The sequence below is a fragment of the Lissotriton vulgaris genome, chromosome 4_1 (assembly GCF_964263255.1).
Source record: "Lissotriton vulgaris chromosome 4_1, aLisVul1.2, whole genome shotgun sequence".
NCBI classification, from domain to species: domain Eukaryota; kingdom Metazoa; phylum Chordata; class Amphibia; order Caudata; family Salamandridae; genus Lissotriton; species Lissotriton vulgaris.
Window position 1 is genome coordinate 54,956,538 of NC_141691.1, and position 27,447 is coordinate 54,983,984.

A 27,447-nucleotide genomic window follows, 5' to 3' on the forward strand; every position below is an offset into this window, starting at 1 on the left:
GAAGTGGTGGTGTGTGACACTTGAGGGGCCGGGCTCGGGCCTGGTCGGGCAGAGGGGGAGCGGCCCTTCACGTGGCCTGTCCAACATGCGTCCCCCCCAGCTGAAGGCGGGGAGAGTCACCCATCCTCTTGGGGACTCTCCTCGTCGAGGCGGAAAAAGCGGGACAGGCCATCCGCGTTGGCGTGATCTGGCCCAGGCCGGTGTTCAACAGTGAAGTCCATCCCTTGTAGGGAGATGGACCAACGTAGTAGTTTTGGGTTCTCCCCCCGCATCTGCATCAGCCACTGCAGGGGTCGATGGTCGGTCTGCACCCGGAAGTGTGTGCCAAAGAGGTAGGGCCGGAGCTTCTTGAGGGCCCACACCACAGCGAAGGCCTCCCTCTCGATGGTGCTCCAGCGTTGTTCTCGAGGTAGGAGTCGCCGGCTGATGAAGGCCACTGGCTGATCAAGGCCTTCGGTGTTCAATTGAGACAGGACCGCTCCAATGCCGTGGTCGGAGGCATCCGTCTGGACGACGAATTCCCGGCTGTAGTCGGGGGCCTGGAGCACAGGAGCGGAGCACATGGCGGCCTTCAGTTGTTCGAAGGCTGTTTGACAATCTGGGGTCCAGTTGACCTTCTTGGGTTGATTTTTGGACGTGAGTTCTGTGAGGGGCCCCACGATGGTACCATAGTCTTTCACGAACCGTCTGTAATAGCCCGTGAGTCCCAGAAAGGCGCGTACCTCGGTCTGGGTGATGGGGGGCCGCCAGGACTGGATGGCGGCAATCTTGAGCTGCAGAGGGGCCACCAGGCCGCTTCCCACCTGGTGTCCGAGGTAGGTTACGGACCCCTGACCAATTTGGCATTTGCTGGCCTTGATCGTGAGGCCAGCTCGCTGAAGGGCCTGTAGCACCGCTCGGAGGTGGTGGAGGTGGTCGGACCAATGGTGGCTGTACACAGCGATGTCGTCTAGGTAGGCGGCGCTGAATCCTTCGAGCCCGGCCAAGACCTGATTGACGAGCCGCTGAAATGTTGCTGGGGCATTCTTCATGCCGAAGGGCATGACCTTGAAATGATAATGGCCATCAGGAGTGGAAAATGCAGATCGTTCTTGGGCCCGGGGTGTGAGGCCGATCTGCCAATAGCCCGCCGTCAGGTCGAAAATACTGAGGTAGCGGGCAGCTCCCATGCGGTCGATTAGCTCGTCTGCCCGGGGGATGGGGTGTGCATCCGTTTTAGTGACCGCATTCAAGCCCCGGTAGTCGATGCAGAACCGGAGTTCCGGTGTGGTGCCGGGAGGGGCTGCTTTGGGTACCAGTACTACTGGGCTGGCCCAGGGGCTGTCTGAGGGCTCAATGACCCCGAGCGTGAGCATCTTGGTTATTTCTTCCTGGATGCAGGCCCGTACCCGATCTGGTACGCGGTAGGCCCGGTGGCGGATAGGGGGGCTGTCCCCCGTGTCCACGTCGTGCACACACCAGGAAGTGACACCTGGGGTGAGGGAAAACAGGCCGGCGAACTGCAACAGAAGGTCTCGGCATTCTTGGCGTTGTTCCAGGGTGAGGGCCTCCGAGAGTCGGACCCCATCCACAGAGCCATCTTTCTCCCGAGTCCGTAGGAGGTCAGGGAGGGGTTCGGAGTCTCCTTCGGCTCCATTGTCTGTGGCCATCAGGAGGCTGAGTTCTGAACGTACAAAGTGGGGTTTCAGTCTGTTAGCGTGGAGGACTCGGAGGGGGTTCCGTGAAGATTCCATGTCGATGAGATAGGTGACGGGACCCTTGCGCTCGACTACTTTGAAGGGCCCCGTCCACCTGTCTTGCAAGGCGCAGGGTTCGGTGGGGGACATCACCCATACCTGTTGTCCGGGTTCAAATTCAATGGAGGAGGCGTTTTGGTCATACCACTTTTTCATGTCCTCTTGACTGGCCTCCAAGTTTGCTTTTGCCAGCTCTCTGAACCGGCGGGTCTGGTTGCGGAGGGTTAGGAGGTATTTGAAGACATCTGGAGGGTTCTTTAGAGGGGGCATTTCCCAGCCTTCCTTGACTAGGCTGAGCGGTCCCCGTACGGGGTGTCCATACAATAGTTCAAACGGGCTGAAGCCGAGGGACTTCTGGGGGACCTCTCGATATGCGAAGAGGAGGCACGGCAGCAGCAAATCCCACTGGCGACGGAGGGGCTCTTCCAACCCCCCAATCATCCCTTTGAGCGTGCGGTTAAACCGCTCAACGAGTCCGTTCCCTTGAGGGTGATAGGGGGTCGTGAATCGGTAGGCGACCCCACACTGTTGCCAGAGGGACTTCATATACTTAGAGATAAAATTTGTGCCTCTGTCGCTGACGACTTCTCGGGGGAAGCCCACACGGGAGAAGATCCCCATCAGGGCCCGGCCGACCACCGGGGCTGTCACGGTTCGCAGGGGAACAGCCTCGGGGTAGCGGGTGGCGTGGTCCACCAGTACCAGGATGAACCGATGTCCTTGTTTTGTACGGGGGTCCAGGGGCCCCACAATGTCTATCCCGACCCTCTCGAACGGGGGGGTGACCACGGGAAATGGTTGCAGGGGGGCTTTTAGTTTGCGGCCGCTCTTTCCACTGGCTTGGCACGTGGGGCAAGATCGGCAATGCTGGAGTACATCATTCCTCATTTTGGGCCAGAAGAAGTGAGTCACTAGGCGGCTGTAGGTTTTATCCTGACCCAGGTGTCCAGCCAGGGGGACATCGTGGGCCAGGTTTAGCAAGAAGTCTCTAAAACGGAGGGGCACCACTAGCACTCGGCTGGCCCCCAGCTCCGCGATCCTTTGCTCACTGTATAGCAGATCATTGTCCCAGTAAATCCAATGTGTTCCGGAGGTATCCCCTGCGCTCTGGGCGAGGGCTTGTTGGCGGAGTCCCTCGAGGGAGGGACAGGTCTTCTGCTCTTGTCGAAACTGCTCCTGAGTGGGCCCCCCCTCTTGATGCCACTGGTCGAGGCCAGCGAGGTCCGGAGGTTGAGCTGGTTCTGGGGGGACGGCACGGTCGGTGTCTTCGACGGGGGCGACTGGGGGAGGAGGCGCCGGCCATTCGGGTTCCTCCGGTCGGGGGTTGGCACGGGCGGCCATGGACCGGGTGGTGACGCACGCCCAGTCCGGGATGCCCAACATCCCCAGGTGTTCTCTTCGCTCTACGGCTGCCCACGGAGAACTTTCAAGGTCATTTCCCAGGAGGCAGTCCACGGGGGCATCATCCCGGACCGTCACTTTCAACATGCCGGAGACCCCTCCCCATTCGAAAGGGACGCAGGTTATCGGACACAGACTTTCCGAGTTATCCGCTGAACGGACAGGGCAGAGAATGTTTGGTAGGAACTGTTCTGGGGTCACCAGGTGACAGCGGACGGCTGTTACACTGGCCCCGGTGTCACGGAGAGCTTCGGCCTGGCGTCCATTGATGCTCACCCATTGGCTGTACTTCCGGGTGTTAGCGGGTAGGGGGACCCGCGGGACCATGTCTTTCCCCCCTAAGCATGCTAGAGCCATGGCGGCTGGCTCCCATTCTTGATGCTCTTGCTCATATTCTTCCTGTTCCTCGGAGATCTGTTCTTCCCCCAGGGCAGCAGCGGCCACCTGGCGGGGTCTTGGGCTCTGGTACTGTGGGCAATTTGGGTCGTTTGCATAGTGGCCGACTCGTTGGCATCGGTGACACGTGACATTGGCTCTGTATCCCGGTCGCGCCGGGGTGCTGCCCCGGTTGGCCGGGGGGGTGGTGCTGGTAGCGGGGGCGACCGGAGCGTTGTCTCTTCCTCGTCCTTGGCCCCCTCCTCCTCCTCGGGGACGGTGCTGACCGTTGTTGTTCCGGTTCTGTTCATAGGATCCATTTCGGCCCACTCTGGTGATTTCCCACCGGTCAGCTTCGGCTGCGAGCTGCCGTGGATCAGTCAATTTGGTGTCGAGGAGGTGCTGCCGGAGCTCAATGAAGCAATTGTTTGATAGATGCTCCCACACCATGAGATTGAATAGTTGTTCGTAAGTTGTGACATTGCTTCCTTTGATCCAGCCCTCGAAGGCTCGGCTAAAATAGTTCACGTAGTCCACCCAAGTTGTACCCGGGATGCGGGTGCAGTCTCGGAACCTCTGACGGTACATCTCGGGTGTGAGCCCATAGCGGGTGAGGAGGGCAGCTTTCATGTGGTCATAGGAGGTCATCTGGTGGTCCGGGAGCTGTAGCAGGGCATCGCGGCCTTCATTGAGGAATCTCCCCCATAGACCGGCTCCCCAGTCGCTTCGATCGATCCGGTGGGCGGTCATAGCGATTTCGTAGGCCTTGAACCATTGCTGGATGTCGTCCTCTCGGAAGTATTCTCGAACGACATCCTTGGGAATGTGTACCTTCTTAACTGTTGGTCCTGGGGTGGGGGGTTGCTCGGGCACTCCTAATTCTTTGTTCTGCTTGCGTAAGTCTATCTCAGCTAACTTGCGCTCGTGTTCATATGCCAGTCTCTTTTCCTCGAGCTCCCTTTGTCTCTGTTTTTCCTCTCTTTCTTCTCGGAGACGCAGGTGCTCTAAGCTCAGCTTTTGTTCGGCCAACTTAAGTTCAACGTCCATTTTGAGCCGGGCCATTTCTAGCTCATGTAGCCGTGTTTTTTCTCGTTCCTGGATCTCGTCTTGCGAGAGACCCTTTCTTTGCTCCTCGGGGGCCGTGGTGTTTTTTTCTACTGCTGCGATGCTTTGGTCGGTGGTTCCGATGGCCCCGGTTTCTGCCCAGGACTCTAGGGCATGCTTGAAATCATCTTTGGTACTGAGACCGGTGGTAGCGATACCTAGTTCGATGCAGAATTGTTTTAATTCACAATGGCTGTACTCGTCCAATTTCTCCATCTGAAATTTCTCGGTGGATCCGCTTTCTTTGGTTGTCATCGTGATTTCGTCGTGGGGTGAGCTACTTTCTGTATGATTATGCGGTGATTCGGATCGCGCCGCTGGCCACCAATGTTAGACGGACCGGGAGGGTCGGCCGAGGATAAGGGGAGAGGTCTCCGGGGAGAGCCGTCTCCAGCGATCGTACAGACAAGTAACTTCCCCCCCACAGACGGACACCACACCAGGGTAAGGTTTAACGATACTTTATAAGCAATTCTCTAAGTACGGTGAAATGATACAAGGAGGTCTGGACTCAGGGGTCCCCTCGATTCTGGTTTCTGGATGGGGAAAAGGGTAGCGGGACAGTCTTGTTACCAAATGGATGGAATAGCTCTCAATCCTCGAGCTCGGCGTTCTAGATGGACGGGCCGCGGCGGAGCCAGCAGGTCCCGAGATGATTGAAGGAAGCGACGGTCCGCGGCGGAGCCAGCTGGTCCCGATGAAGATGGTGGTTACAAACGGTCCGCGGCCACGCCAGCAGGTCCCGACGGCGATGAAGGTTTACGAAGGTTGCGGCAGCGCCAGCAGGCAGGACGATAGTTCGCAAGGCAGAGCTACGGCAGCGCCAATAGCCCGTCAAGGATGAGTTCTTCTCTGCGTCTCTCGACTCCAGGATACAACTGCCTTCCTGCTCTGGAGCTGCCCCAGTTATAGGGCTGGTGCCCTTTGATGTCCGGACCCTCGCACTTGGAGGTCGGGGGGTCCGGGATGTAGGAGTCCAGACACCCAGCAGGGGGTTGGAGCCAGCGCCCGGGGAGGTTGTGGGCGAGCGGTACCTGGCGGGGGAGAGCCATCGACACCTCTTTCTCCCATTGACCTGCCAAGTAGTCCGCTCACCTCCTGGGTGGATGGTGGTGCCGGGATGTCTGAGGCCTGGCCAGGCCCAGGGTTGGGGTCGATCGGGAGCCACGCGGCCTCGTGGTGGAGGGTCCAAGATGGCGCCCAGGCTGGGTGCGCGGGCCGGTAATGGATCGGGCCCACGAGGTCGATATGTTCAGAGGCAAGGGTCCCGGAGGGGACGGAAAACGTGAAGTGGTGGTGTGTGACACTTGAGGGGCCGGGCTCGGGCCTGGTCGGGCAGAGGGGGAGCGGCCCTTCACGTGGCCTGTCCAACAGACCACTTGGCAGGTCAATGGGAGAGAGGAGTGTCGATGGCTCTCCCCCGCCAGGAGCCGATCGCCCCCGGTCTCCCCGGGCGCTGGCTCCACTCCCCTCCTGGGTGTCTGGACTCCCTCATCCCGGACCTCCCGACCTCCAAGCGCGAGGGTCCGGACATCAAAGGAGGCCAGACCTATAACTGGGGCAGCTCCAGAGCAGGAAGGCAGTTGTATCCTGGAGTCGAGAGACACCTTGAAGAACTCATCCCTGACGGACTGCTGGCGCTGCCGCAGCCTTGCCTTGTGAACCACCTTCGAAGCCTGATGCCGCTGCCGCGGCCCTCTGCAACGTGCATCTTCGTCTGGACCTGCTGGCGCTGCCGCGGCCCATCCTTGTGAACCATCGCTCTTGCCTGCTGGCGCTGCCGCGGCCCCTCTGCAAAGAAGTCATCATCGTAGCCTGCTGGCGCTGCCGCGGCCCGCCGTACCGAGAACCATCCTCCTAGCATGCTGGCGCTGCCGCGGCCCTCCTTGCCGAGAACTTTCATCCTAGCCTGCTGGTGCTGCCGCGGCCCGACCTTTCAGACCTCCGAGCTCGAGGATTGTGAGCTCCTTCTGGCCGCCCTTGTACCGGACCGGTACCAAGACTGTCCCGCTACCCCTTACCCTACAGAGACTAGAATTGGGAGGATCCTCGTGTCCTGCCCCCACTGTATCGTTGATAACCTTGCCTCAAGAATCCTATATAAAGTGTGCAGATCGCATCCTTGTGTGGTGTCCATTTGTGGGGGGGAAGTTACTTGTCTGTACGATCGCTGGAGACGGTCCTCACCGGAGGCCTCTCCCCCTGTACTCGGCCGACCCTCCGGGTCCCCGTCTAACATTGGTGGCAAGCGGCGCGATCCGAACCAACGCGTAATCGTACAGAGAGTAACTCACCCCACGACACAACCACAATGACAACAAAAGAGAGCGGAACCACAGAAAAATTCCAGATGGAGAAACTAGAAGAGTATAACCACAGAGAACTAAAGCAATTCTGCATAGAACTAGGCATTGCTACCACAGGACTGAGCACGAAAGAAGACTTCAAAAAGGCCCTGGAATCTTGGGCAGAGACGGGTACGGCCGTACCCCAAAACCAAAGCCTCGAGGCACCGGAATCGAACACCACTCCGACGGAAGAAAGAAGATCGGGTCTCTCCCCAGAGGAGATCCGGGAACGGGAAAAAAGCAGGCTCCATGAATTGGAGCTGGCCCGACTTCGGTTGGATGGAGAACTGAAGTTGGCGGAACAAAAAATAACATTGGAACACTTGCGGCTCCGAGAGGAGCGGGAAGAAAAACAAAGACAGAGAGAGTTAGAAGAGAAAAAGCTAGCCTACGAACATGAGCGCAACCTAAAAGAAATAGAGCTTCGGAAACAGAATAAAGATCTCGGGGTGCCCGAGCGCCCGAACACTCCTGCCCCTACAGACCCTAAAGTCCACATCCCTAATGATGTCGTCAGAGAATATTACCGGAACGACGATATCCAGCAATGGTTCAAAGCCTACGAGGTAGCCATGACCTCCCACCGGATTCCCCGGAGCGACTGGGGAGCCGGGTAAAGGGGGAGGTTCGTCAACGAAGGGCGAGACGCCCTGCTGGAACTCCCGGACCATCAGATGACCTCCTACGACCACATGAAAGCCGCCCTCCTCACTCGATATGGACTCACGCCCTGAGATGTACTGCCAGCGGTTCCGCGACTGCAAACTGATCCCGGGTACAACTTGGGTGGAGTACGTGAACTTTTTCAGCAGAGCATTCGAGGGGTGGATCAAGGGCAGCAAGGTGACCACTTACGAGCAACTCTTTGACCTTATTGTGTGGGAGTACCTCTCTAACAATTGCTTCGTCGAGCTCAGGCAGCACCTCCTCGACAGTAAACTAACTGAACCTCGGCAACTCGCCGCCAAAGCTGACCGATGGGAAAGCACCCAAGTTGCCCGAAACGGGCCCAGTGAACCAAACAGAACCAACCAAGGACCCCATCGCCCCTGAGGGGGAGGAGGAGGCCAGGTTCGGGGCAGAGACGCCGACCCGGTGGCTCCCGCCAGCAACACCCCGCCCCCGGCCGGCAGGGGAAACCCCCTGATGCGTCCAGGGTTCCGAGCCAACGTTACTTGCCACCGATGCCAGCGACCCAGCCACTACGCCAATGACCCTAATTGCCCGAAGAACCAGAACCCTATGCCCCGCCAGGTCACTGCCGCCGCCCTGGGAGAAGAGCAAACCCCAGAAGATTCTGAAGAGTACGAGGCCGACCAGCCCGAGTGGGAACCAGCCGCCATGTCCCTGGTCTGCCTAGGGGAAAGAGACATGATTCCGCGGGCTCCCCTACCCGCCAATACGTGGAAATACAGCCAGTGGGTCAACATTAATGGGCGCCAGGCTGAAGCCCTACGCGACACTGGGGCCAGTGTGACGGCAGTCCGCTGTCATCTGGTGACCCCGGAGCAGATCTTGCCGAACATCCTTTGCCCCGTCCGGTCAGCCGACAACTCAGAAAGCCTGTGTCGGATGGCCTGCGTCCCCTTTGAGTGGGGAGGAGTGTCCGGAATGCTGAAGGTGACTGTCCGCGATGATGCCTCAGTGGACTGCCTCCTGGGGAACGACCTCGAAAGTTCCCCCTGGGCAGCCGTCGAAAGAAGAGAACACCTGGGGATGTTGGGCCTCCCTGAATGGGCCTGCATAACGACCCGGTCCATGGCCGCCCGCGCCATCTCCAGTCCCGAAGAACCCGAATGGCCAGAAACTCCTCCCCCGATCGTCCCGGAGGGAGCCGCCCTAAGCGCCAATCCCCCAGAGCAACACGAAGAAGGGCCCGTTCAACTCCAGGACCTTCCCGAACTGGCCAAGTGGCGTCAAGAGGGTGGTCCCACCCAGGAGCAATTCCGACAAGAGCAGAGGACCTGTCCCTCCCTCGAGGGACTCCGGCAGCAAGCCCTCGCCCAGAGCGCAGGAGACACCGCAGGGGCCCACTGGATTTATTGGGACAATGACCTGCTCTACAGTGAGCAAAGAATTGCTGAGCTGGGGGCCAGTGGGGTGCTGGTGGTGCCCCTCCGCTTCAGAGACTTCCTTTTGAACTTGGCACACGATGTCCCCCTTGCTGGGCACCTGGGGCAAGACAAAACATACAACCGCCTGGTAACTCACTTCTACTGGCCCAAAATGCGAAATGATGTCTCCAATCACTCCCGGGCCTGCCCCACCTGCCAGGCCAGCGGGAAGAGCGGCCGAAAGATCAAAGCACCCTTGCAACCCTTTCCCTTCGTCACCACCCCGTTCGAACGGGTGGGAATAGACATTGTGGGGCCCCTAGACCCCCGAACGGCCCAGGGGCACCGGTTCATCCTAGTCCTGGTGGACCACGCCACCCGCTATCCTGAGGCCATTCCTCTTCGGACCGTGACAGCACCCGTGGTAGGCCGAGCCCTGATGGGGATCTTCTCTCGAGTGGGCTTCCCCGGGAAGTCGTCACCGACAGGGGCCCAAACTTTATCTCAAAGTACATGAGGTCTCTCTGGCAACAGTGCGGGGTCCCCTACCGGTTCACGACCCCTTATCACCCGCAAGGAAATGGACTGGTCGAGCGGTTTAACCGCACTCTCAAGGGAATGATCATGGGCCTGGAAGAACCCCTACGTCGCCAATGGGATGTGCTGCTCCCGTGCCTCCTCTTCGCCTATCGAGAAGTTCCCCAGAAATCCCTCGGCTTCAGTCCCTTTGAGCTCCTGTACGGACACACCATCCGGGGCACCCTCAGCCTGGTCAAGGAAGGATGGGAGATGGCCCCCCAGAAGACCCCTCCAGACGTATATAAGTATCTCCTGACCCTCCGCAACCAGACCCGGCGATTCAGGGAACTCGCCAAAGCCAACCTTGAGGCCAGTCAGGAGGACATGAAGAAATGGTACGATCAGCATGCCTCCTCCATCGAGTTCGAACCAGGCCAGCAAGTCTGGGTGATGTCTCCAGTCGAACCCTGTGCCCTGCAGGACAAATGGACAGGACCCTTCAAGGTGATAGAGCGCAAGGGCCCTGTCACCTACCTAATAGACATGGAGTCCTCCCGGAACCCCCTGCGAGTCCTCCACGCCAACAGACTCAAACCCCACTTCGTACGTTCGGAGCTCAGCCTACTGATGGCAACAGATAGTGGGACGGAAGAAGACTCCGAGCCCCTCCCTGACCTACTGAGGACCCGTGAAAAAGATGGCTCAGTGGAAGGGGTCAGACTCTCCGATGCCTTGTCCCCAGAACAACGCCAAGACTGTCGGGCTCTCCTGCTACAATTTGCGAACCTGTTCTCCCTCACCCCCGGGGTCACCCCCTGGTGCCTTCACGACGTGGACACTGGGGATAGTCCACCTATTCGACACAGGGCGTACCGAGTGCCAGATCGGGTGCGCACCTGCATCCAGAACGAAGTCACCAAGATGCTGGCCCTAGGAGTGATCGAGCCATCCGACAGCCCCTGGGCCAGCCCAGTCGTACTGGTCCCCAAGGCTGCCGCCCCGGGCGTTGCCCCCGAGCTCCGGTTCTGCGTAGACTATCGGGGCCTGAACGCTGTTACCAGAACCGACGCTCACCCCATCCCCCGGGCGGATGAGCTGGTTGACCGCATGGGGGCTGCCCGCTACCTGAGCATCTTCGATCTAACAGCGGGCTACTGGCAAATCGGCCTCACCCCCAGGGCCCAAGAACGATCCGCCTTCTCTACCCCGGATGGCCACTACCACTTCAAAGTGATGCCATTCGGCATGAAAAACGCTCCAGCTACCTTCCAACGACTCGTGAACCAGGTACTGGCGGGCCTCGAAGAATTCAGCGCCGCCTACCTGGACGATATCGCTGTGTACAGTCGCCACTGGGCAGACCACCTTCACCACCTCCGAGAAGTCCTGCACGCCCTCCAGCAGGCCGGCCTCACCATCAAAGCCAGCAAATGTCAGATTGGCCAGAGGTCCGTGACCTACCTCTGACACCAAGTGGGGAGCGGTCTGGTGGCCCCCCTTCAGCTCAAGATCGCTGCCATCCAGTCCTGGCAACCACCTGTCACCCAAACCGAGGTCCGGGCCTTCCTAGGGCTCACCGGATACTACCGGCGGTTTGTAAAGGACTATGGCAGCATTGTGGGGCCCCTCACAGAACTCACATCCAAGAAAAACCCCAAAACCGTCAACTGGACTTCGGACTGTCAAACGGCCTTCGAGAAGTTGAAGGCCGCCATGTGCACCGCCCCCGTGCTCCAGGCCCCCGACTACAGCCGGGAATTCATAGTCCAGACGGACGCCTCAGATCATGGCGTTGGGGCAGTCCTCTCTCAACTCAACGCCGAGGGAGTCGATCAGCCAGTGGCCTTCATCAGCCGACGCCTACTGGCTAGAGAACAGCGCTAGAGCACCATCGAGCGGGAGGCCTTCGCAGTAGTATGGGCCCTCAAGAAACTCCGGCCCTACCTCTTCGGTACCCATTTCAGGGTACAGACAGACCACCAACCCCTGCAATGGCTGATGCAGATGAGGGGGGAGAACCCAAAACTGTTGCGATGGTCCATCTCCTTGCAGGGGATGGACTTCACTGTGGAGCATCGTCCTGGCCAGGACCACGCCAACGCGGACGGCCTGTCACGCTTTTTCCGCCTCGGCAAGGAGAGTACCCAAGAGGATGGGTGACTCTCCCTGCCTTCAGCTGGGGGGGACGCATGTTGGACAGGCCTCGTGAAAGGGCCGCTCCCTCCCCGCATGATAAGGCCCGAACGTCGGCTCTCCCGGTGTCCCCAGAAAAACCACCCCGGCAGCCCACCGAAGCAACCCGCAACCCGTCCCCAACAGGACGCCTGCTCCCGAACATCCCAGCATCGGCTGTCCCGGGCCCCCGTCAGCACCATTGCCCCGGCCCAGCCGCCATCTTGGACACTGCACCACGAGGCCGCGTGGCGTCAGCTCGACCCCAACCCTGGGCCTGGCCAGGCCCCGACATCGAGGCACCACCATCCACCCAGGAGGTGAAGAGACCACTTGGCAGGTCAATGGGAGAGAGGAGTGTCGATGGCTCTCCCCCGCCAGGTGCCGATCGCCCCCGGTCTCCCCGGGCGCTGGCTCCACCCCCCTGCTGGGTGTCTGGACTCCCTCATCCCGGACCTCCCGACCTCCAAGCGTGAGGGTCCGGACATCAAAGGAGGCCAGACCTATAACTGGGGCAGCTCCAGAGCAGGAAGGCAGTTGTATCCTGGAGTCGAGAGACACCTTGAAGAACTCATCCCTGACGGACTGCTGGCGCTGCCGCAGCCTTGCCTTGTGAACCACCTCCGAAGCCTGCTGGCGCTGCCGTGGCCCTCTGCAACGTGCATCTTCGTCTGGACCTGCTGGCGCTGCCGCGGCCCATCCTTGTGAACCATCGCTCTTGCCTGCTGGCGCTGCCGCGGCCCCTCTGCAAAGAAGTCATCATCGTAGCCTGCTGGCGCTGCCGCGGCCCTCCGTACCGAGAACCATCATCCTAGCCTGCTGGCGCTGCCGCGGCCCTCCTTGCCGAGAACTTTCATCCTAGCCTGCTGGCGCTGCCGCGGCCCGAACTTTCAGACCTCCGAGCTCGAGGATTGTGAGCTCCTTCTGGCCGCCCTTGTACCGGACCGGTACCAAGACTGTCCCGCTACCCCTTACCCTACAGAGACTAGAATTGGGAGGATCCTCATGTCCTGCCCCCACTGTATCGTTGATAACCTTGCCTCAAGAATCCTATATAAAGTGTGCAGATCGCATCCTTGTGTGGTGTCCATTTGTGGGGGGGAAGTTACTTGTCTGTACGATCGCTGGAGACGGTCCTCACCGGAGGCCTCTCCCCCTGTACTCGGCCGACCCTCCGGGTCCCCGTCTAACACTCTCTCTCTCACTCTCTCTCTCTCTCTCAGTCTCTCTTTCTCAGTCAGTCAGTCTTCCAGACAGTCTCTCTCTCCCTCTGTCAGTCTCTCCAAGTCAGTTAGTCTCTCTCTCTCTCGCAGACAGCCAGTCTCTCTCAGTCAGTCTCTCTCTCAGTCAGTGACTCTCTCTGTCAGTCAGTCTCTCTCTCTGTCAGTCAGTCTCTCTCTGTGAGTCTCTCTCTCTCAGTCACTCTCTTTCTGTCAGCCAGTCTCTCTCTCTGTCGGTCAGTCTCTCTTTCTCTGTCAGTCTGTCAGTCTCTCTCTCTCTCTCTCTGTCAGTCTCTGTTAGTCAGTGTTGGACAGGCCTCGTGAAAGGGCCGCTCCCTCCCAGCATGATAAGGCCCGAACGCCGGCTCTCCCGGTGTCCCCAGAAGAACCACCCCGGCAACCCACCGAAGCAACCAGCAACCTGTCCCCAACGGGACGCCTGCTCCCGAACATCCCAGCATCGGCTGTCCCGGGCCCCCGTCAGCACCATTGCCCCGGCCCAGCCGCCATCTTGGACACTGCACCACGAGGCCGCGTGGCCTCAGCTCGACCCCAACCCTGGGCCTGGCCAGGCCCCGACATCGAGGCACCACCATCCACCCAGGAGGTGAAGAGACCACTTGGCAGGTCAATGGGAGAGAGGAGTGTCGATGGCTCTCCCCCGCCAGGTGCCGATCGCCCCCGGTCTCCCCGGGCGCTGGCTCCACCCCCCTGCTGGGTGTCTGGATTCCCTCATCCCGGACCTCCCGACCTCCAAGCGCGAGGGTCCGGACCTCAAAGGAGGCCAGACCTATAACTGGGGCAGCTCCAGAGCAGGAAGGCAGTTGTATCCTGGAGTCGAGAGACACCTTGAAGAACTCATCCCTGACGGACTGCTGGCGCTGCCGCAGCTTTGCCTTGTGAACCATCTCCGAAGCCTGCTGGCGCTGCCGCGGCCCTCTGCAATGTGCATCTTCGTCTGGACCTGCTGGCGCTGCCGCGGCCCATCCTTGTGAACCATCGCTCTTGTCTGCTGGCGCTGCCGCGGCCCCTCTGCAAAGAAGTCATCATCGTAGCCTGCTGGCGCTGCCGCGGCCCTCCGTACCGAGAACCATCGTCCTAGCCTGCTGGTGCTGCCGCGGCCCTCCTTGCCGAGAACTTTCATCCTAGCCTGCTGGCGCTGCCGCGGCCCGACCTTTCAGACCTCCGAGCTCGAGGATTGTGAGCTCCTTCTGGCCGCCCTTGTACCGGACCGGTACCAAGACTGTCCCGCTACCCCTTACCCTACAGAGACTAGAATTGGGAGGATCCTCGTGTCCTGCCCCCGCTGTATCGTTGATAACCTTGCCTCAAGAATCCTATATAAAGTGTGCAGATCGCATCCTTGTGTGGTGTCCATTTGTGGGGGGGAAGTTACTTGTCTGTACGATCGCTGGAGACGGTCCTCACCGGAGGCCTCTCCCCCTGTACTCGGCCGACCCTCCGGGTCCCCGTCTAACATTGGTGGCCAGCGGCGCGATCCGAACCAACGCGTAATCGTACAGAGAGTAACTCACCCCACGACACAACCACAATGACAACAAAAGAGAGCGGAACCACAGAAAAATTCCAGATGGAGAAACTAGAAGAGTATAACCACAGAGAACTAAAGCAATTCTGCATAGAACTAGGCATTGCTACCACAGGACTGAGCACGAAAGAAGACTTCAAAAAGGCCCTGGAGTCTTGGGCAGAGACGGGTACGGCCGTACCCCAAAACCAAAGCCTCGAGGCACCGGAAACGAACACCACTCCGACGGAAGAAAGAAGATCGGGTCTCTCCCCAGAGGAGATCCGGGAACGGGAAAAAAGCAGGCTCCATGAATTGGAGCTGGCTCGACTTCGGTTTGATGGAGAACTGAAGTTGGCGGAACAAAAAATAACATTGGAACACTTGCGGCTCCGAGAGGAGCGGGAAGAAAAACAAAGACAGAGAGAGTTAGAAGAGAAAAAGCTAGCCTACGAACATGAGCACAACCTAAAAGAAATAGAGCTTCGGAAACAGAATAAAGATCTCGGGGTGCCCGAGCGCCCGAACACTCCTGCCACTACAGACCCTAAAGTCCACATCCCCAAGGATGTCGTCAGAGAATATTACCGGAACGACGATATCCAGCAATGGTACAAGGCCTATGAGGTAGCCATGACCTCCCACCGGATTCCCCGGAGCGACTGGGGAGCCGGGTTATGGGGGAGGTTGGTCAACGAAGGGCGAGACGCCCTGCTGCAACTCCCGGACCATCAGATGACCTCCTACGACCACATGAAAGCCGCCCTCCTCACTCGATACGGACTCACGCCCGAAATGTACTGCCAGCGGTTCCGCGACTATAAACGGATCCCGGGTACAACTTGGGTGGAGTACGTGAACTTTTTCAGCAGAGCATTCGAGGGGTGGATCAAGGGCAGCAAGGTGACCACTTACAAGCAACTCTTTGACCTTATTGTGTGGGAGCACCTCTCTGACAATTGCTTCGTCGAGCTCAGGCAGCACCTCCTAGACAGTAAACTAACTGAACCTCGGCAACTCGCCGCTGAAGCTGACCGATGGGAAAGCACCCGAGTTGCCCGAAACGGGGCCAGCGAACCAAACAGAACCAACCAAGGACCCCATCGCCCCCGAGGGGGAGGAGGAGGCCAGGGTCGGGGCAGAGACACCGTCCCGGTGGCTCCCGCCAGCAACGCCCCGCCCCCAGACGGCAGGGGAAACCCCCCGATGCGTCCAGGGTTCCGAGCCAACGTTACTTGCCACCGATGCCAGCGACCCGGCCACTACGCCAACGACCCTAATTGCCCGAACAACCAGAACCCTATGCCCCGCCAGGTCGCTGCCGCCGCCCTGGGAGAAGAGCAAACCCCAGAAGATTCTGAAGAGTACGAGGCCGACCAGCCCGAGTGGGAACCAGCCGCCATGTCCCTGGTCTGCCTAGGGGAAAGAGACATGATTCCGCGGGCTCCCCTACCCGCCAATACGCGGAAATACAGCCAGTGGGTCAACATTAATGGGCGCCAGGCTGAAGCCCTACGCGACACCGGGGCCAGTGTGACGGCAGTCCGCTGTCATCTGGTGACCCCGGAGCAGATCTTGCCGAACGTCCTTTGCCCCGTCCGGTCAGCCGACAACTCAGAAAGCCTGTGTCGGATGGCGTGCCCTTCGAGTGGGGAGGAGTGTCCGGAATGCTGACTGTCCGCGATGATGCCCCAGTGGACTGCCTCCTGGGGAACGACCTCGAAAGTTCCCCCTGGGCAGCCGTCGAAAGAAGAGAACACCTGGGGATGTTGGGCCTCCCTGAATGGGCCTGCATAACGACCCGGTCCATGGCCGCCCGCGCCATCTCCAGTCCCGAAGAACCCGAATGGCCAGAACCTCCTCCCCCGATCGTCCCAGAGGGAACCGCCCTAAGCGCCGATCCCCCAGAGCAAAAAGAAGAAGGGCCCGTTCAACTCCAGGACCTTCCCGAACTGGCCCAGTGGCATCAAGAGGGTGGTCCCACCCAGGAGCAATTCCGACAAGAGCAGAGGACATGTCCCGCCCTCGAGGGACTCCGGCAGCAAGCCCTCGCCCAGAGCGCAGGAGACACCGCAGGGGCCCACTGGATTTATTGGGACAATGACCTGCTCTACAGTGAGCAAAGAATTGCTGAGCTGGGGGCCAGTCGGGTGCTGGTGGTGCCCCTCCGCTTCAGAGACTTCCTTTTGAACTTGGCACACGATGTCCCCCTTGCTGGGCACCTGGGGCAAGACAAAACATACAACCGCCTGGTAACTCACTTCTACTGGCCCAAAATGTGAAATGATGTCTCCAACCACTGCCGGGCCTGCCCCACCTGCCAGGCCAGCAGGAAGAGCGGCCGAAAGATCAAAGCACCCTTGCAACTCTTTCCCGTCGTCACCACCCCGTTCGAACGGGTGGGAATAGACATTGTGGGGCCCCTAGACCCCCGAACGGTTAGGGGCACTGGTTCATCCTAGTCATGGAGGACCACGCCACCCGCTATCCCGAGGCCATTCCTCTTCGGACCGTGACAGCAACCGTGGTAGGCCGAGCCCTGATGGGGATCTTCTCTCGAGTGGGCTTCCCCCGGGAAGTCGTCAGCGACAGGGGCACGAACTTTATCTCAAAGTACATGAGGTCCCTCTGGCAACAGTGCGGGGTCACCTACCGGTTCACGACCCCTTATCACCCGCAAGGAAATGGACTGGTTGAGCGGTTTAACCGCACTCTCAAGGGAATGATTATGGGCCTGGAAGAACCCCTACGTCGCCAATGGGACGTGCTGCTCCCGTGCCTCCTCTTCGCCTATCGAGAAGTTCCCCAGAAATCCCTCGGCTTCAGTCCCTTTGAGCTCCTGTACGGACACCCCGTCCGGGGCCCCCTCAGCCTGGTCAAGGAAGGATGGGAGATGGCCCCCCAGAAGACCCCTCCAGACGTATATAATTATCTCCTGACCCTCCGCAACCAGACCCGGTGATTCAGGGAACTTGCCAAAGCCAACCTGGAGGCCAGTCAGGAGGACATGAAGAAATGGTACGATCAGCATGCCTCCTCCATCGAGTTCGAACCAGGCCAGCAAGTCTGGGTGATGTCTCCAGTCGAACCCTGTGCCCTGCAGGACAAATGGACAGGACCCTTCAAGGTGATAGAGCGCAAGGGCCCTGTCACCTACCTAATAGACATGGAGTCCTCCCGGAACCCCCTGCGAGTCCTCCACGCCAACAGACTCAAACCCCACTTCGTACGTTCGGAGCTCAGCCTACTGATGGCAACAGATAGTGGGACGGAAGAAGACTCCGAGCCCCTCCCTGACCTACTGAGGACCAGTGAAAAAGATGGCTCAGTGGAAGGGGTCAGACTCTCCGAGGCCTTGTCCCCAGAACAACGCCAAGACTGTCGGGCTCTCCTGCTACAATTTGCGAACCTGTTCTCCCTCACCCCCGGGGTCACCCCCTGGTGCCTTCACGACGTGGACACTGGGGATAGTCCACCTATTCGACACAGGGCGTACCGAGTGCCAGATCGGGTGCGCACCTGCATCCAGAACGAAGTCACCAAGATGCTGGCCATAGGAATGATCGAGCCATCCGACAGCCCCTGGGCCAGCCCAGTCGTACTGGTCCCCAAGGCTGCCGCCTCGGGCGTTGCCCCCGGGCTCCGGTTCTGCGTAGACTATCGGGGCATGAACGCTGTTACCAGAACTGACGCTCACCCCATCCCCCGGGCGGATGAGCTGGTTGACCGCATGGGGGCTGCCCGCCACCTGAGCATCTTCGATCTAACAGCGGGCTACTGGCAAATCGGCCTCACCCCCAGGGCCCAAGAACGATCCGCCTTCTCTACCCCGGATGGCCACTACCACTTCAAAGTGATGCCATTCGGCATGAAAAACGCTCCAGCTACCTTCCAACGACTCGTGAACCAGGTACTGGCGGGCCTCGAAGAATTCAGCGCCGCCTACCTGGACGATATCGCTGTGTACAGTCGCCACTGGGCAGACCACCTTCACCACCTCCGAGAAGTCCTGCACGCCCTCCAGCAGGCCGGCCTCACCATCAAAGCCAGCAAATGTCAGATTGGCCAGGGGTCCGTGACCTACCTCGGACACCAAGTGGGGAGCGGTCTGGTGGCCCCCCTTCAGCTCAAGATCACTGCCATCCAGTCCTGGCAACCACCTGTCACCCAAACCGAGGTCCGGGCCTTCCTAGGGCTCACCGGATACTACCAGCGGTTTGTAAAGGACTATGGCAGCATTGTGGGGCCCCTCACAGAACTCACATCCAAGAAAAACCCCAAAACCGTCAACTGGACTTCGGACTGTCAAGCGGCCTTCGAGAAGTTGAAGGCCGCCATGTGCACCGCCCCCGTGCTCCAGGCCCCCGACTACAGCCGGGAATTTGTAGTCCAAACGGACGCCTCAGATCATGGCGTTGGGGCAGTCCTCTCTCAACTCAACGCTGAGGGAGTCGATCAGCCAGTGGCCTTCATCAGCCGACGCCTACTGGCTCGAGAACAGCGCTGGAGCACCATCGAGCGGGAGGCCTTCGCAGTAGTATGGGCCCTCAAGAAACTCCGGCCCTACCTCTTCGGTACCCATTTCAGGGTACAGACAGACCACCGACCCCTGCAATGGCTGATGCAGATGAGGGGGGAGAACCCAAAACTGTTGCGATGGTCCATCTCCTTGCAGGGGATGGACTTCACTGTGGAGCATCGTCCTGGCCAGGACCACGCCAACGCGGACGGCCTGTCACGCATTTTCCGCCTCGGCGAGGAGAGTACCCAAGAGGATGGGTGACTCTCCCTGCCTTCAGCTGGTGGGGACGCATGTTGGACAGGCCTCCTGAAAGGGCCGCTCCCTCCCCGCATGATAAGGCCCGAACGCCGGCTCTCCCGGTGTCCCCAGAAGAACCACCCCGGCAACCCACCGAAGCAACCCGCAACCCGTCCCTAACGGGACGCCTGCTCCCGAACATCCCAGCATCGGCTGTCCCGGGCCCCCGTCAGCACCATTGCCCCGGCCCAGCCGCCATCTTGGACACTGCACCACGAGGCCGCGTGGCCTCAGCTCGACCCCAACCCTGGGCCTGGCCAGGCCCCGACATCGAGGCACCACCATCCACCCAGGAGGTGAAGAGACCACTTGGCACTTGGCAGGTCAATGGGAGAGAGGAGTGTCGATGGCTCTCCCCCGCCAGGTGCCGATCGCCCCCGGTCTCCCCGGGCGCTGGCTCCACCCCCCTGCTGGGTGTCTGGACTCCCTCATCCCGGACCTCCCGACCTCCAAGCGCGAGGGTCCGGACATCAAAGGAGGCCAGACCTATAACTGGGGCAGCTTCAGAGCAGGAAGGCAGTTGTATCCTGGAGTCGAGAGACACCTTGAAGAACTCATCCCTGACGGACTGCTGGCGCTGCCGCAGCCTTGCCTTGTGAACCATCTCCGAAGCCTGCTGGCGCTGCCGCAGCCCTCTGCAACGTGCATCTTCGTCTGGACCTGCTGGCGCTGCCGCGGCCCATCCTTGTGAACCATCGCTCTTGCCTGCTGGCGCTGCCGCGGCCCCTCTGCAAAGAAGTCATCATCGTAGCCTGCTGGCGCTGCCGCGGCCCTCCGTACCGAGAACCATCGTCCTAGCCTGCTGGCGCTGCCGCGGCCCTCCTTGCCGAGAACTTTCATCCTAGCCTGGTGGCGCTGCCGCGGCCCGACCTTTCAGACCTCCGAGCTCGAGGATTGTGAGCTCCTTCTGGCCGCCCTTGTACCGGACCGGTACCAAGACTGTCCCGCTACCCCTTACCCTATAGAGACTAGAATTGGGAGGATCCTCGTGTCCTGCCCCCGCTGTATCGTTGATAACCTTGCCTCAAGAATCCTATATAAAGTGTGCAGATCCCATCCTTGTGTGGTGTCCATTTGTGGGGGGGAAGGTACTTGTCTGTACGATCGCTGGAGACGGTCCTCACCGGAGGCCTCTCCCCCTGTACTCGGCCGACCCTCCGGGTCCCCGTCTAACAGTCAGTCTCTCTCTGTCAGTCAGTCTCTCTCTCTCTCTTAGTCTCTCTCTCTGTCAGTCGGTCTCTCTCTCTGTCAGTCAGTCTCTATCTCAGTCAGTCTCTCTCTTAGTTAGTCTATCTCTTTGTCAGTCCCTCTCTCTGTCAGTTTCTCTCAGTCTCTCTCTCTCTCTCTCTCTCTCTCTCTCTCTGTCAGTCTCTCTCTCTCTCTCTCTCTGTCTGTCCCTCTCCCTGTCAGTCCCTCTTTCTGTCAGTCTCTCTGTCAGGCTCTCTCTCTCAGTCTCTCTCTCTCAGTCTCTCTCTCTCAGTCAGTCAGACAGTCTCTCTCTCCCTCTGTCAGTCTCTCTCAGTCAGTCATTCTCTCGCAGTCAGCCAGTCTCTCTCAGTCAGTCTCTCTCTCTCTCAGTCAGTCTCTCTCTCTGTCAGTCAGTCTCTCTGTCAGTCAGTCTCTCTCTGTGAGTCTCTCTCTCTCAGTCAGTCTCTTTCTGTCAGTCAGTCTCTCTCTCTCTCTTTCGGTCAGTCTTTCTTTCTCTTTCTCTGTCAGTCTCAGCCTCTCTCTGTCAGTCAGTCTCTCTCTGTGAGTCTCTCTCTCTCAGTCAGTCTCTTTCTCTCAGTCAGTCTCTCTCTCTCTCTCTCTTAGTCTCTCTCTCTCTGTCAGTCAGTCTGTCACTCTCCAGGTCAGTCTCTCTCTCTCCCAGTCAGTCAGTCTCTCTCAGTCAGTCATTCTCTCTCTACCTCAGTCAGTCAGTCTCTCTTTCTGTCAGTCAGTCTCTGTCAGTCAGTCAGCCTCTCTCTCTCTCTGTCAGTCTCTCTCTCAGTCAGTCTCTCTCTCTCAGTCAGTCTCTCTCGCAGTCAATCAGTCTATCTCTCTGTCAGTCAGTCTCTGCCTCTCTCTCTCAGTCTCTCTCTCTCTCTGTCAGTCAGTATCTCTCTACCTCAGTCAGTCAGTCTCTGTCAGTCAGTCAGTCTCTCTCTCTCTCTGTCAGTCAGTCTCACTCTCAATCAGTCTCTCTCTCTCTGTTAGTCAGTCAGTCACTCTCTCAATCAGCCAGTCTCTCTCTCTCAGTCAGTTTCTCAGTCAGTCAGTCTCTCGGTCAGACAGTATTCAGTCTCTGAGTCAGTCAGTCAGTCTCTACTCTCTCTCCACTCGCTCCATTCTCTCTCTCAACTCTGTCGACTCTATCTCTACTGTCTCTCTCTCCGCTCTCTCTCCACCGTCTCTCCACTGTTTCTCCCTCCACTTTCTCTCGCTCTACTCTCTCTCCACTCTCTCACTATCTCTCTCTCTCCACTCTCTCTCCAGTGTCTCCCTCCACTGTCTCCCTCCACTCTCTCTCTCCTCTCTCTCCACTCTCTCTCCACTCTCTCGCTCCACCCTCTCTCCCTTCTCTCTCTCTCCTCTCTCTCCACTCTCTCTCTCTCTCTACATTCTCTCTCCACTGTCTCTCTCCACTCTGTCTCTACTCTCTCTTCACTTTCTTTCTCTCCACTCTCCCAACTCTCTCTCTCCACTGTCTCCCTCCACTCTCTCTCTACTCTCTCTCCACTCTCTCTACACTCTCTCTCTCCGCTCTCTCACTCTCTCTCGCCTCTCTCTCACTACTCTCTCTCTCTCTCCACTCTCTCTCCACAATCTCTCCACTCTCTCTCACTCACTCTCTCCACTGTCTCTTCACTCTCTCCCCACTCTCTCTCTCTCTCCACTGTCTATCTCCATTCTCTCTCTACTCTCTTTCCACTGTCTCTCTCTCTCTCTCTTCACTCTCTCTCTTCACTCTCTCTCTACTCTCTCTCCACTGTCTCTCTCCACTCTCTCTCTCTCCACTCTCTCTCTCTCCACTCTCTCCACTCTCTCTCCACTGTCTCCCTCCACTCTCTCTCCTCTCTCTCTCCACTGTCTCTCTCTCTCTCCACCCTCTCTCTCTACTCTCTTTCTCTCTCCACTCTCTCTCTCCTCTATCTCACTACTCTCTCTCTCTCCACTCTCTCTCCATTCTCTCTCCACAATCTCTCCACTCTCTCTCGCTCACTCTCTCCACTGTCTCTCCACGCTCTCTCCACTCTCTCTCTCTCTCCACTGTCTATCTCTATTCTCTCTCTCTCTCTCTTCACTCTCTCTCTACTCTCTCTCCACTGTCTCTCTCCACTCTCCCTCTCTCTCTCTCTTCACTCTCTGTCCACTCTCTCTCCACTGTCTCGCTTCCCTCTCTCTCTCCACTCTCTCTCTCCACTCTCTCCATTCTCTCCCACTCTCCCTCACAAAGTAGTGTGTGCGTTCCATGAGCGTCCACAGAAATGTTTCCGGGGGAGGGGGTTGGCGGGAATGCACATTTTTAACTTTATCGCCCTCCCTCTTGCACCCTTCTCCCCCTCCCCCTTGTACACTACTATACTTTCGCATTGCACCCTTTTCTACCTTGCACCATTCTCCCCTCTGCCTTGCACCATTTTCCCCTCTGCCATGCAATCTTCTCCCCTCTGCCTTGCACCCTTCTCCCCCTCCGCCTTGCACCCTTCTCTACCTTGCACCCTTCTCCCCTCCACCTTGCACCCTTCTCCCCTCCACCTTGCACCCTTCTCCCCTCCACCTTGCACCCTTCTCCCCTCTGCCTTGCACCCTTCTCCCCTCTGCCTTGCACTCTTCTCCCCTCTGCCTTGCACCCTTCTCCCCCTCCGCCTTGCACCCTTCTCTACCTTGCACCCTTCTCTCCTCCACCTTGCACCCTTCTCCCCTCTGCCTTGCACCCTTATCCCCTCTGCCTTTGCACCCTTTTCCCCTCTGCCTTGCACCCTTCTCCTCTCTGTCTTCAACCCTTCTCTTCTCTGCCTTGTACCCTTCTCCCCTCTGCCTTGCACCCTTCTCCCCTCTGCCTTGCACCCTTCTCCCCCTCCGCCTTGCACCCTTCTCTACCTTGCACCCTACTCCTCTCTGCCTTGCCCCCTTCTCTTCTCTGCCTTGCACCCTTCTCCCTTCTGCCTTGCACCCTTCTCCTCCTCCGCCTTGCACCCTTCTCTACCTTGCACCCTTCTCCGCTCAGCCTTGCACCCTTCTTCCCTCTGGATTGCACCCTTCTCCCCTCCGCTTTGCACGCTACTCTACCTTGCACCCTTCTCCTCTGCTTTGCACCCTTCTCGTCTCTGCCTTGCACCCTTCTCTTCTCTACCTTGCACCATTCTCCCCTCTGCCTTGCACCCTTCTCCCCTCTGCCTTGCACCCTTCTCCTCTCTGCCTTGCATCCTTCTCTTCTCTGCCTTGCACCCTTCTCCCCTGTGCCTTGCACCCTTCTCCCCTCTGCCTTACAACCTTCTCCCCCTTCGCCTTGCACCCTTCTCTACCTTGCACCCTTCTTCTCTCTGCCTTGCACCCTTCTCCCCCTCCGCCTTGCACCCTTCTCCCCCTTTACCTTGCACCCTTCTTCCCTCTGGATTGCACCCTTCTCCCCTCCGCCTTGCATGCTACTCTACCTTGCACCCTTCTCCTCTGCTTTGCACCCTTCTCGTCTCTGCCTTGCACCCTTCTCTTCTCTACCTTGCACCCTTCTCCCCTCTGCCTTGCACCCTTCTCCCCCTCCGCCTTGCGCCCTTCTCCCCTCTGCCTTACACCCTTCTCCCCTCAGCCTTGCACCCTTCTACCCTCTGCCTTGCACCCTTCTCCTCTCCGCCTTGCACCCTTCTCTACCTTGCACCCTTCTCCTCTGCTTTGCACCCTTCTCGTCTCTGCCTTGCACCATTCTCCCCTCTGCCTTGCACCCTTCTCCCCTCCGCCTTGCACCCTTCTCCTCTCTGCCTTGCACCCTTCTCTTCTCTGCCTTGCACCCTTCTCCCCTGTGCCTTGCACCCTTCTCCCCTCTGCCTTACAACCTTCTCCCCCTTCGCCTTCCACCCTTCTCTACCTTGCACCCTTCTCTTCTCTGCCTGGCACCCTTCTCCCCCTCCGCCTTGCACCCTTCTCTACCTTGCACCCTTTTCCTCTCTGCCTTGCACCCTTCTCCTCTGTACCTTGCGCCCTTCGCTCTCTGCCTTGCACCCTTCTCCCTGTGCCTTGCACCCTTCTCCCATCTGCCTTGCACCCTTCTCCTCTCTGCCTTGCACCCTTCTCTTCTTTGCCTTGAACCCTTCTCCCCTCCGCCTTGAACCCTTCTCCTCTCTGCCTTGCATGCTTCTCCTCTCTGCCTTGCACCCTTCTCATCTCTGCCTTGCACCCTTCTCTTCTCTGCCTTGTACCCTTCTCCCCTCTGCCTTGCACCCTTCTCCCCTTCGCCTTGCACCCTTCTCTACCTTGCACCCTTCTACTCTCTGCCTTGCACCCTTCTCCCCCTCTGCCTTGCACTCTTCTCTACCTTGCACCCCTCTGCCTTGCACCCTTCCCCCCTTCGCCTTGCACCCTTCTCTACCTTGCACCCTTGCACCCTTCTCCCCTCAGCCTTGCAACCTTCTCCCCTCTGCCTTGCACCCTTCTTCCCTACACCTTGCACCCTTCTCCCCTCTGCCTTGCACCCTTCATCCCTCCGCCTTGCACCCTTCTCCCCTCTACCTTGCACCCTTCTCCTCTCCCCCTTGCACCCATCTACCCTCTGCCTTGCACCCTTCTCCTCCTCCGCCTTGCACCTTCTCTACCTTGCACCCTTCTCCCCTCTGCCTTGCACCCTTTTCCCCTCTGCCTTGCATCCTTCTCCCCTCTGCCTTGCACCCTTCTCCCCCTCCGCCTTGCACCCTTCTCTACCTTGCACCCTACTCCTCTCTGCCTTGCCCCATTCTCTTCTCTGCCTTGCACCCTTCTCCCTTCTGCCTTGCACCCTTCTCCTCCTCCGCCTTGCACCCTTCTCTACCTTGCACCCTTCTCCCCTCAGCCTTGCACCCTTCTTCCCTCTGGATTGCACCCTTCTCTCCTCCGCCTTGCACGCTACTCTACCTTGCACCCTTCTCCTCTGCTTTGCACCCTTCTCGTCTCTGCCTTGCACCCTTCTCTTCTCTACCTTGCACCATTCTCCCCTCTGCCTTGCACCCTTCTCCCCTCTGCCTTGCACCCTTCTCCTCTCTGCCTTGCATCCTTCTCTTCTCTGCCTTGCACCCTTCTCCCCTGTGCCTTGCACCCTTCTCCCCTCTGCCTTACAACCTTCTCCCCCTTCGCCTTGCACCCTTCTCTACCTTGCACCCTTCTCCTCTCTGCCTTGCACCCTTCTCCCCCTCCACCTTGCACCCTTCTCCCCTCTGCCTTGCACCCTTCTCCCCCTCCGCCTTGCGCCCTTCTCCCCTCTGCCTTACACCCTTCTCCCCTCAGCCTTGCACCCTTCTTCCCTCTGCCATGCACCCTTCTCCTCTCCGCCTTGCACCCTTCTCTACCTTGCACCCTTCTCCTCTGCTTTGCACCCTTCTCGTCTCTGCCTTGCACCATTCTCCCCTCTGCCTTGCGCCCTTCTCCCCTCCGCCTTGCACCCTTCTCCTCTCTGCCTTGCACCCTTCTCTGCTCTGCCTTGCACCCTTCTCCCCTGTGCCTTGCACCCTTCTCCCCTCTGCCTTACAACCTTCTCCCCCTTCGCCTTCCACCCTTCTCTACCTTGCACCCTTCTCTTCTCTGCCTGGCACCCTTCTCGCCCTCCGCCTTGCACCCTTCTCGACCTTGCACCCTTTTCCTCTCTGCCTTGCACCCTTCTCCTCTGTACCTTGCGCCCTTCGCTCTCTGCCTTGCACCCTTCTCCCTGTGCCTTGCACCCTTCTCCCATCTGCCTTGCACCCTTCTCCTCTCTGCCTTGCACCCTTCTCTTCTTTGCCTTGAACCCTTCTCCCCTCCGCCTTGAACCCTTCTCCTCTCGGCCTTGCATGCTTCTCCTCTCTGCCTTGCACCCTTCTCATCTCTGCCCTGCACCCTTCTCTTCTCTGCCTTGTACCCTTCTCCCCTCTGCCTTGCACCCTTCTCCCCTTTCGCCTTGCAACCTTCTCTACCTTGCACCCTTCTACTCTCTGCCTTGCACCCTTCTCCCCCTCTGCCTTGCACCCTTCTCTACCTTGCACCCCTCTGCCTTGCACCCTTCCCCCCTTCGCCTTGCACCCTTCTCTACCTTGCACCCTTGCACCCTTCTCCCCTCAGCCTTGCACCCTTCTCCCCTCTGCCCTGGACCCTTCTCCCCTTTGCCCTAGACCCTTCTCCCCCTCCTCCTTGCACCCTTCTCCCCTCTGCCTTTGCACCCTTCTCCCCTCTGCCTTGCACCCTTCTCCTCTCTGCCTTGCACCCTTCTCTTCTCTGCCTTGTACCCTTTTCCTCTCTGCCTTGCCCCCTCCTCCCCTCTGCCTTGCACCCTTCTCCCCTCTGCCTGCCACTCTTCTCCCCCTCCGCCTTGCACCATTCTCCTCTCTTCCTTGCACCCTTCTCCTCTCTGCCTTGCACCCTTCTCTTCTCTGCCTTGCACCCTTCTCCCCTCTGCCTTGCACCCTTCTCCCCTCTGCCTTGCACCCTTCTCCCCCTCTGCCTTGCACCCTTCTCTACCTTGCACCCTTCTCTCCTCCGCCTTGCACCCTTCTCCCCTCTGCCTTGCACCCTTCTCCCCTCAGCCTTGCACCCTTCTCCCCTCTGCCTTGCACCCTTCTCCCCTCCGTCTTGCACCCTTCTCCTCTCTGCCTTGCACCCTTCTCCTGTGGTTCTCTGGTCCCGAATTGGGTTCGATAGTCCTGAACCCGATTTATAAAGATCTTCGGAAATGGACGATTTTGGTCTCGACAGACCGCAAATGGCGAGTGTAACGTGTCTGAGTGTTTTCGTATGAATCGATATAGGAGAACACTCTGCATTTGAGGATTTAGTCTGAACCTTCGGGTTCCATTTTGTATGTGGCAGCCATTTTGTGTGGTTGCCCTAACATAGGCCTGATGACTACGGCCGAGAAAGTCCTTGACACGTACGCCTTAGCTGACTTCTGGTTGACCTGGCCGAAGTGACTCCTCGCCTGGGGCGAATCCCGCTGAGCCAGTTCCTTGTTCAGCAGCTGGCCTGATAAAGGTCAA